Raw genomic sequence first — 8,289 nt, 5'->3', positions numbered from 1 at the left:
ATTGTTATTTAGATACTTAAGTCTTAAGAATGGTCTTATCATGTAATTGAATATTCCTCTCTCTACCTGAATCCAATCAGTAAGAAAAGAAATCTATCTATATATATTATAAAGCAGAAAACGAAGCATCAGAAAAGGCCAAGTGGCAAGTTGCTAAGAAGCCACATGTTCGTTTTTAGGACAACTTTAATAGTGTTGTAATAAGATTTTTATAATTATTTAAATTTAAAAATATATTATCTTTTAAACAAATATTATTATTATTAATTATTCTAAAAATATAAACCAACAATGAAAGAGTTCTAAATGAACTCTTATATTTTATAAACTTATCTATATCAAATATAATGATAAAATATATTATAATTATTATCATTAATAAATATAAATAATATATTTGTGGTGCTTAATCTTCCTTGTGATTATTTTAAAATCTTAAATATAAATTAAAATTTAATAACTAAATTCAACGTGTATATCTATTTTAAATACCTTTATATATCTAAGTTGTTTATTTATTTTTATATAAAAAAAATAATAAAAAACAAAAGAAAGGAAAGAAAAGAAAATTAAAAAAACGTGCAAAAAAAAAAAAAAGAGGTTAAATTATCACAAGATAACAAGATAATTCTATTTGTATTTGTAATAATAATGTATTAAAAATTACCACCAAAAAAATAATGTATTAAAAGAATATAAACAATAAGCAAAAAAAATATATTAAAAAATTTAAAATATTTGATTTTAAAAATATATTATTCTTTATTTGAAAAAAAGATTTCATTAGCTTAAAAATATAAACTCATAGTTGAAAAGTTTTGAATGAATTTTTACTCTTTCATGTTTATCTCTTTAAAAATTCAAATAAATGTTATAAAACTATCTAAATACAATTTACATTAATATTAAATAAAATAAAAATATAATAATAATATTAATAATAGTAGTAGTGCGTAGTAATAATAATAATAATAATAATAATAATAATAATTAAATAGAGATATACAAATATTATGAAAATTGTAATTAGTTTACTGTAAAAAAAAATCACAACATATTAGGATTTCGTGGGGCAAACGGGACGTGGAAAATGGGAATCCACATCTAAAATCAGTTATTTTTATAAATAAAACTAGATGGTAAAGCCTGCGCTAACGCGGGCCCAATAGTAATGACTAATGACGTAGCTATTGTTTGATCGTACCTAGATAGAACGATTTTGAATAATGCCAAATATACCTCTTTTTGCAAAAGAAGATGGTATGATTGTGACCATCTTTAAGTTTTCATATAGTCAAAGAACAATGACACACAATATTAGAATAGCAAAGTGTCCAAGAGCAGAAGCATGTATTGCACTAGCAAACAAATCCCTCTGTGTCCAAATCATGCTATCAAAGGAGTTGTAATATTTCCCAATAATGTACAATTTCCTCTGTACATCCAAATTGAACAATGAGAGAATGCAATTACAAATTATAATATTGTCTTCTAATTTTAGATGTTTGACATAAAATATTGTAGCATAATAACTTACTCCGAAGGAACGTCGCTGATAAGATTCCGATCACCATCAAGTGAGTTTCACTAAGTTCCAACCTTCTTCGAGTTATCAACGCTGGAATGAGCCAGCAACTTTTCTTCACTGTGGCCAACTACAAATTTACAGTCCTTGGAGCAGATGCCTCTTATGTTAAACCCTTCACAATGTCGGTTCTTATGGTGGGACCAACTCGGACAACTGATGTCCTAATCAAAGCTGATGAACAACCAGCTATATATTACATGGCAGAGAAAAAAAAGAGAGGGCGGCAAGACCAGAGAAGGAGCTAAAACTGCTTAGGAAGTTGCACAACTGACTCATGAGCTTTCTTGATGACACTACATATCAGCACTTAATGAATCAAGCAGGTTTAGTTGCAGCACGCCATAGGCTTTACTTATTCAGCGGTTACGAATCAAACATGATTAGCTGCAGTACCAAGTTGTTTATAAAAGACAGAGACAGAACTTACATCTTTAGGTCACTATTATACTCAAACGAACTTAAGCCTGGAGGTGTTTACTCATGGATATTAAATCAAAGTAGTAGGGTATTAGCAGGAGAACCCTGTCGCAACTTTTTTCCAAAATGAGGAGAAAGAAATGCTAGATAAGAGAACAGCTTCTAGAGCTGGAAATCACGTGTACAATTTGAAAAGTTTGGATCATTTCTTGATTTGTGTTGCATCCTTGTGCAGGGGCCATGGCACACTCTAGCATTCCAATTTTATTGGATTTTCCCATCCATAAAGTAAATGGCCTGCTAAGCCAGTTACTAGTAGCAATTTTATATAAAGTTCAAAATGGCATCCAAGATTCAAAACAAATTTAAATATGTGATTATATGCAAAACTACTATTTTTTCTAATTTATTTTAAATTTCTAATCTCATTGTATAAATTTCTATTGACTGAAATATTGATCTGCAATGACTCCTTAATAATTCATAATTTTGCTCGCCATATTCATCTTTAACGCTACCAGCTTCTTTAGAAAAAAACTCACAGCATTGAAGCACACCTTATACCCTCGGTGCTTGCACAAAGTTAAAGCACTTGTTAAGAGAGCATAAGAGGCATCTGCTCCAAGGACTGTAAAGGATTGTAAAAAATTATTTAGCTGTCAATGAAAAGCCCGTGCCTAATTTGCTGGCAGAAACAACTGAAACCTTCACTTATTTCTAAAAAGCGTTTTTAAAACCTTTTAGATGGAAAATAAGTAGTAGAAAGATTGGTTTTGTTCTGTCTTTTCCTTCTACTTTTTTCTTGTGAGCCATTAGGTATCCAAAACTTATTGGTCTGACCAATTTGTATTCTAGTATCTAACGGTACTTCATTCTTCGGGACCAAACCTAAGATCTACGGTTAGGCCAGTTCCAGGACATCTAATTAGGGCTGTGCAAAAACTGAACCGACCGATAAACCGAACCAATAAAAATATTATTGGGTTATTGGTATTGGGTTATCGGGTTAATGGTTTTTTATTGGTTTTATAAAAAAAATTATTGGGTAAACAGTTCGGTATCGATTTTAGCTTATTGGGTTATCGGTGGATACACTAAGTTATTATTTTATCCCTATTTATGTTATATATATAAATCTCTCTCTCTCTCTTTATCTATCTAGATTATATGCACTACTAATTCACAATTCAGTGATTCACAAAGTATTAACCTATTTAGGACAACAAAGGCACAATATAAAGTTCCGCTATTATCGTAATGAAAACCTTAAAACATTTAAAGCTTCCAACAATTAGAATTCAATTTTTTTCCTAACTAACATTCAGTTCAAGTTTGAAGATTCTTATAAACTAAAATGCATTGCATGGTTTTGGCGATAATTAAGATTTTATTTTTTTATGTTAGTTGTTGCTATTTCTATTTTATAAGTATTTTCTTATTGGTTAAACCGAAAATCGAACCGTTAAGAACCAAAAAACGATAAACTGAAACCGATAAGAAAATATCTTATTGATTGGTTATTGGTTTTACATATTTAAAAACCGAAAACCGATAAACCGAACCAATAACACGTAAAACCGAACCAAACCGACCGATGCACACCCCTACATCTAATGGCTAGTTCTTTTCCACTTCGGTGATCAGGAAGTCCTAGACACCGAGATTAAAAGTAAATTAAGATATCATTGATCAAAAAATATTCCAGGACATCTAATGGCTAGTTCTTTTCCACTTCGGTGATCAGGAAGTCCTAGACACCGAGATTAAAAGTAAATTAAGATATCTTTGATCAAAAAATGCTGAAACAGAATACTTACTAATAAACTTGTTTGAAATATCTTTACATGATATAATTCACAAAAGTTATCAAATCCTATCCCAACTCTAAATGAAGCATTCCTGCCGCGTAGAACATAAAGCCAAAATAACTACTACCTCCATCCTTATTTATGACATACTTATCTTTTTTGTCAAGAAAAATATCATACTTGCTTATTTACATACAAAAATAAAAATTATTTTTTTTCATTTTTCAAAAGTATTTTTTGCCATTAAGAAAGCAAGAAAGAGAAACTAACCAAAAGCACAGCTTGTACACAGGTCCTAAGTCCATGAGTATTGTAGCTGAAATGAGGGAAAAAAAATCAAATTTTGGAACGACGTCATACAGTACGCAGTAACACAGATAGATGTATAGAAAGAGAGCAAGAAGAAGAGAAACTATACTTCAATTTCAGACATTCGATGAAAATCTATTCTTTACAGTTGGGCTGGGAGTCAGTAACTGACCGAGCGGTGCACCCTCCAGTAACTGTCAAGGTCCAAATGGAACTCGATTCGATGCCAGTATGAATACTGTATCTTTTCTGTTACCATCCAATTTTTCGCTGCTACAAGCACATCACCAAAGCATACTTGTCGTTTTCTCAACTATTTTTCCAGCAACTTCACCTGTAAAATTTGATTATACTGGAAACGTAAGCTGGTCATTATGACAAGCTATTCGAGGAACTAAGTTGTACTACTCAACTGTGAAGTTCCATGTCAACACACAGCTGAGTTTTTAATTACTCCTACCTGATACCAAAAACCCAACATATGATTCTTGATTTACATGGTCTATTAAAAGAAAACTATATGTTAAGATAGGGTTGTTGGGCCTATGATTACCATCATGGTCAAGCTTTGTGAACGGCAAAAAATTTTGCCACCAAGTATTACACAAAAAATTTCAACAAAGTCGTTAACTTTATCAAAACCAGAAACTCTTGTCACCAAATATTCAAATTCTAACACACAAAAATTCAAGAACCTGATAAAACCTTCAAAATCAAACATAAATTGACTAAAATATCAATTAGAAATATGCCTTCAATTACCAAAATTTAAGCAAAGAGGATATATTTTCATACTCAGTATGACACAATTATTGGTCATTTACTCAAGCAGTTTAAGTAGTTTTACTGGCAAGAAAAGAATTCCCTGTGTAGTAGCCGCAATTGCACAATACACTTTCCAAGCATTATACAATAAATTACAGTATAGGAATCATCATAGTTGTTGTACTATTTTTTCCTTATTCTTTGGACTATTTTAGTTTAGAGTCTATCGGAATCAGTTAGTTAGTTTCTCTCTGTGTGAAGTAAGAGTAAGGAGTGCGTACCTGTATCTTCTGTAGGCCCCAGTTTGTGGGATTGTAATGGGTATATGTTGTTGTTTAATACAATCTAATGCACTCCAACATACCCTTTCCAAAGCCAGCAGTGGTTGGCTCATCTAAAAAATGACTGCAAATCATCTGTAACAAAATCAAAGTATGATCAAAATAGTCAGCAGAGGTAATCGAAGATCAGCCTGGCAACCAAATTCAAAAATATAATTTTCATTAACAACAGGAAAAAGTACCATGAAGCATGAAGAAGCTACAGAACACCATACGGAACAACTACGTAAAAAGTATCACATATAGATATGTGGTGCAAAATGATAAGCGTCATGAATATAAACAAAATATCACTTGTCAATCATAAAGTATCACTTGCGTTTAACTAAGGGAAGGGTTCCGATGTTCCAATGTTGGGCCTGTGCTTGAGTATATTGTCTCGTATATAGTTGGAAAATGCATTCACTTATCACTCAAAAAACAGTCAGACAACAAAAAGTCATGGTATTTACATAGAAGGCAGTTAAAGCAAGAAAGTAAAATATCGCATCCAGTATCTCAGTCTCAGTCTGTTAAAAGGTTATAGCTTCAATACAGAATGTAGCAGAATAAGATCCACACCTAAGCAACAGCTGATAGAAGGAAAAATCAAAAAACAAGGCTAGGAAATAAATAAATCACTTGCGATTGGTTTTTGTCAATGAGTTAGTGACATCATGCAAGCAGCTAGGAACATCATGCAAGCAGCTAGGACCTACGTATATATCTCCTGATTTACTCTTGATTTTTCTACCCTTGACTAAAAGTACTTTAGAACCCAGCTTTCTAAGCAACCAAACTTTTTGCTCTTTCAACTTATACACTTAACACCTAGCGAAATATATACACACACACGCTTAGAAAGTAAATATTTTCTCTTGTTAGCTAACGCTTATTGAGCCAACTAAAATTCACTTATATAATTTTGTCAAACCCGTAGTTTTATTGGACAGATAACCTTAAGTAATGGATACTCATACAACTATATGCTATGAGAGTAGAATTTCAAGGACGTTGGATGTTCCAGTATGACATAAATGCTGTTCACTGTCAAACCAGAACCGATAAGCATGGAAGACAAATGCAGATAAAAACTCCAAATACCAGAAAATATATCTATTTTTAACTTTTTCTATAAATAGCAGGGAAGGAACTTGTGCCACGGTGTGAACTAAACAACAGATATGTTCTTCACCCAGAAATACCTAACACAACCACTAGCCTTTCAAATATCAGGGGATTATTAAAGTAACATCGTGTTTTATTAGTCATTCAAACTATTGAGGAGGCATACATATCTATTTATTCCTCTATTTTTCTGTAGGGATGTTTCCCTTCGGAACATTGGAGCAGGTTGAACAAAATAGGGAGCACGTTAAAGTAACATAGTTATAGAACATTCGGATAAGACTGAATTATTAAAGAGGATAGTAAGCAAGACGGAGGAAGATACAAATAGGTTAAGATATTTTACTAATATAAAATGATATTCGCAAGCAGAACAGGAAACCACATATAAACTTCATCTAATTTGTCAAAAAATTGTTTACCAACTTTACTCAAAGTAGCGAGTTGATCACAGACATATTTATCAAGTGAATCCGCAAGTACATAGTAAGCATACCATATCTTTGTAAGATGACAAGAGCTTACTCCAATTAGTCACCTGAAAAATAAAGATAACTGTGAGAAATTAATTGAGTACAGTTCGATTTTGTAATCAAAGAGTCGCACGTAAGAAAATTGTTGTTCAAGAATTTTCACAAACACCTAGAGGGCAAAATTTGACCCTAACAATAAAGCTCCAAATCACAGAGATCAATCTCCAAATATGACTCAAACAAAACTCCTAGACTTAGTTTTCCCTAAATCGCACATTCTCTTAAAACACACGGAGAAAAGACCCACACAAAGCAACAAACTTGACACCGAATTACCTGAAATTCAACTCAAACCACCAACAGATGAACAACTTAACAGATTTGGAAGAGCTGCTGACGTCAATCGATTTAGGTTTTGCGATTGTCGCTAGGCTGCGAAATGTCAAAAGAACTGCAGAAAAACTACGTGCTCTTTTGGTGATTTTGTCTGAACCACCGTCTACCACTACGTGGAAATCATACAAGATGACACAAAAAAATTTAATAAAAAGACTTAATTGCTCTTGGAAGCAGGCATCACGACCGTAACATCCTTCCAAGGCTCTTCTATATTATAGAAAGTGTAAAAAAATTTCAAAGTTCCTATTATTATTCTGGTCTTTTAATTATTTTGTAACACTTAACAATTAAAACATTGTAAAAATGATAATTAAAATACAGTAAAAATTTAAACTGCAAATTTGAATTCTAAAAAAAGCTGTTAAAAACAAAAGTAAATACTTAAAAAAAAATAAAAGTTCCTAATTTTCGGTCTTTAAATTATTATGTAACACTTAACAATTAAAAATGGTAAAAACTTCAAGTAACTGCGAACAATTAGCCAAGTGACAATCTACATATTGAAAGTATTTGAATTTAAAAATACATCACCCTTTATTAAAAAAAAATCATTAGCATAAAAATAAAAATTCTAAATAGACTTTTACTCTTTTATAGATTTATCTCTTTTAACATTTAAATATTATAAAATATATCTAAGTATTATTTAGTTAAAACTTAACTAAAAAATAAAAATATAATATAACAACAATAAATAATAGTACAAAAATAGTAGTAGTAATAGTATTACGAATTATGTTTAGTAGCAGTATTAATAATAATACTAAATTGATAAATATTGAAATAGTAGTAGTGACAATATACTAATAAACCAAAAAGTACATACTAATAAACCTAATAATAATAATAATAATAATAATAATAATAATAATAATAATAATTTAAAAAAAAAAAAAAAAAAACTATAACATAGACGTCCCTTATCCCCAATTACCTAAATAAAAATTACTTTGAAATTTGAATTAAAAATAAGTTGTTTGTTTGGGGTGAAGGTTTCTTTTTTAAAGCATATCCTCTACCTTAATAAAAACTAAAAAATTTTGCTCTTTTTTTTTTTTGTTTTTATATCTATATTCATCCAG

General features: G+C 30.7%; 2 non-coding genes across 5 annotated transcripts; both read right to left on the bottom strand.

Annotated features, from left to right (window-relative positions):
- Positions 1-1,320: 1,320 nt before the first annotated feature.
- Positions 1,321-7,410, bottom strand: LOC107867759. 4 transcript variants are annotated; one of them, XR_007054465.1, is made up of 6 exons: positions 7,145-7,410; positions 6,832-6,873; positions 5,169-5,303; positions 4,232-4,456; positions 1,538-4,129; positions 1,321-1,435 (listed from the first exon to the last, which is right to left on the bottom strand). It is a non-coding gene; the product is annotated as an uncharacterized LOC107867759 (transcript). The 4 variants fall into 4 exon arrangements; XR_007054466.1 differs by having other exon boundaries at positions 1,379-1,972; positions 4,084-4,129; positions 7,145-7,401; XR_007054467.1 differs by having other exon boundaries at positions 1,379-4,129; positions 4,295-4,456; positions 7,145-7,401.
- Positions 2,197-2,298, bottom strand: LOC124898389. The gene has a single exon (XR_007055351.1). It is a non-coding gene; the product is annotated as a U6 spliceosomal RNA (small nuclear RNA).
- Positions 7,411-8,289: the final 879 nt, after the last annotated feature.

This window comes from Capsicum annuum, chromosome 4, assembly GCF_002878395.1.
Source record: "Capsicum annuum cultivar UCD-10X-F1 chromosome 4, UCD10Xv1.1, whole genome shotgun sequence".
In the NCBI taxonomy this organism is placed as follows: Eukaryota; Viridiplantae; Streptophyta; class Magnoliopsida; order Solanales; family Solanaceae; genus Capsicum; species Capsicum annuum.
This window is presented reverse-complemented; position numbering and strand designations above follow the sequence as displayed.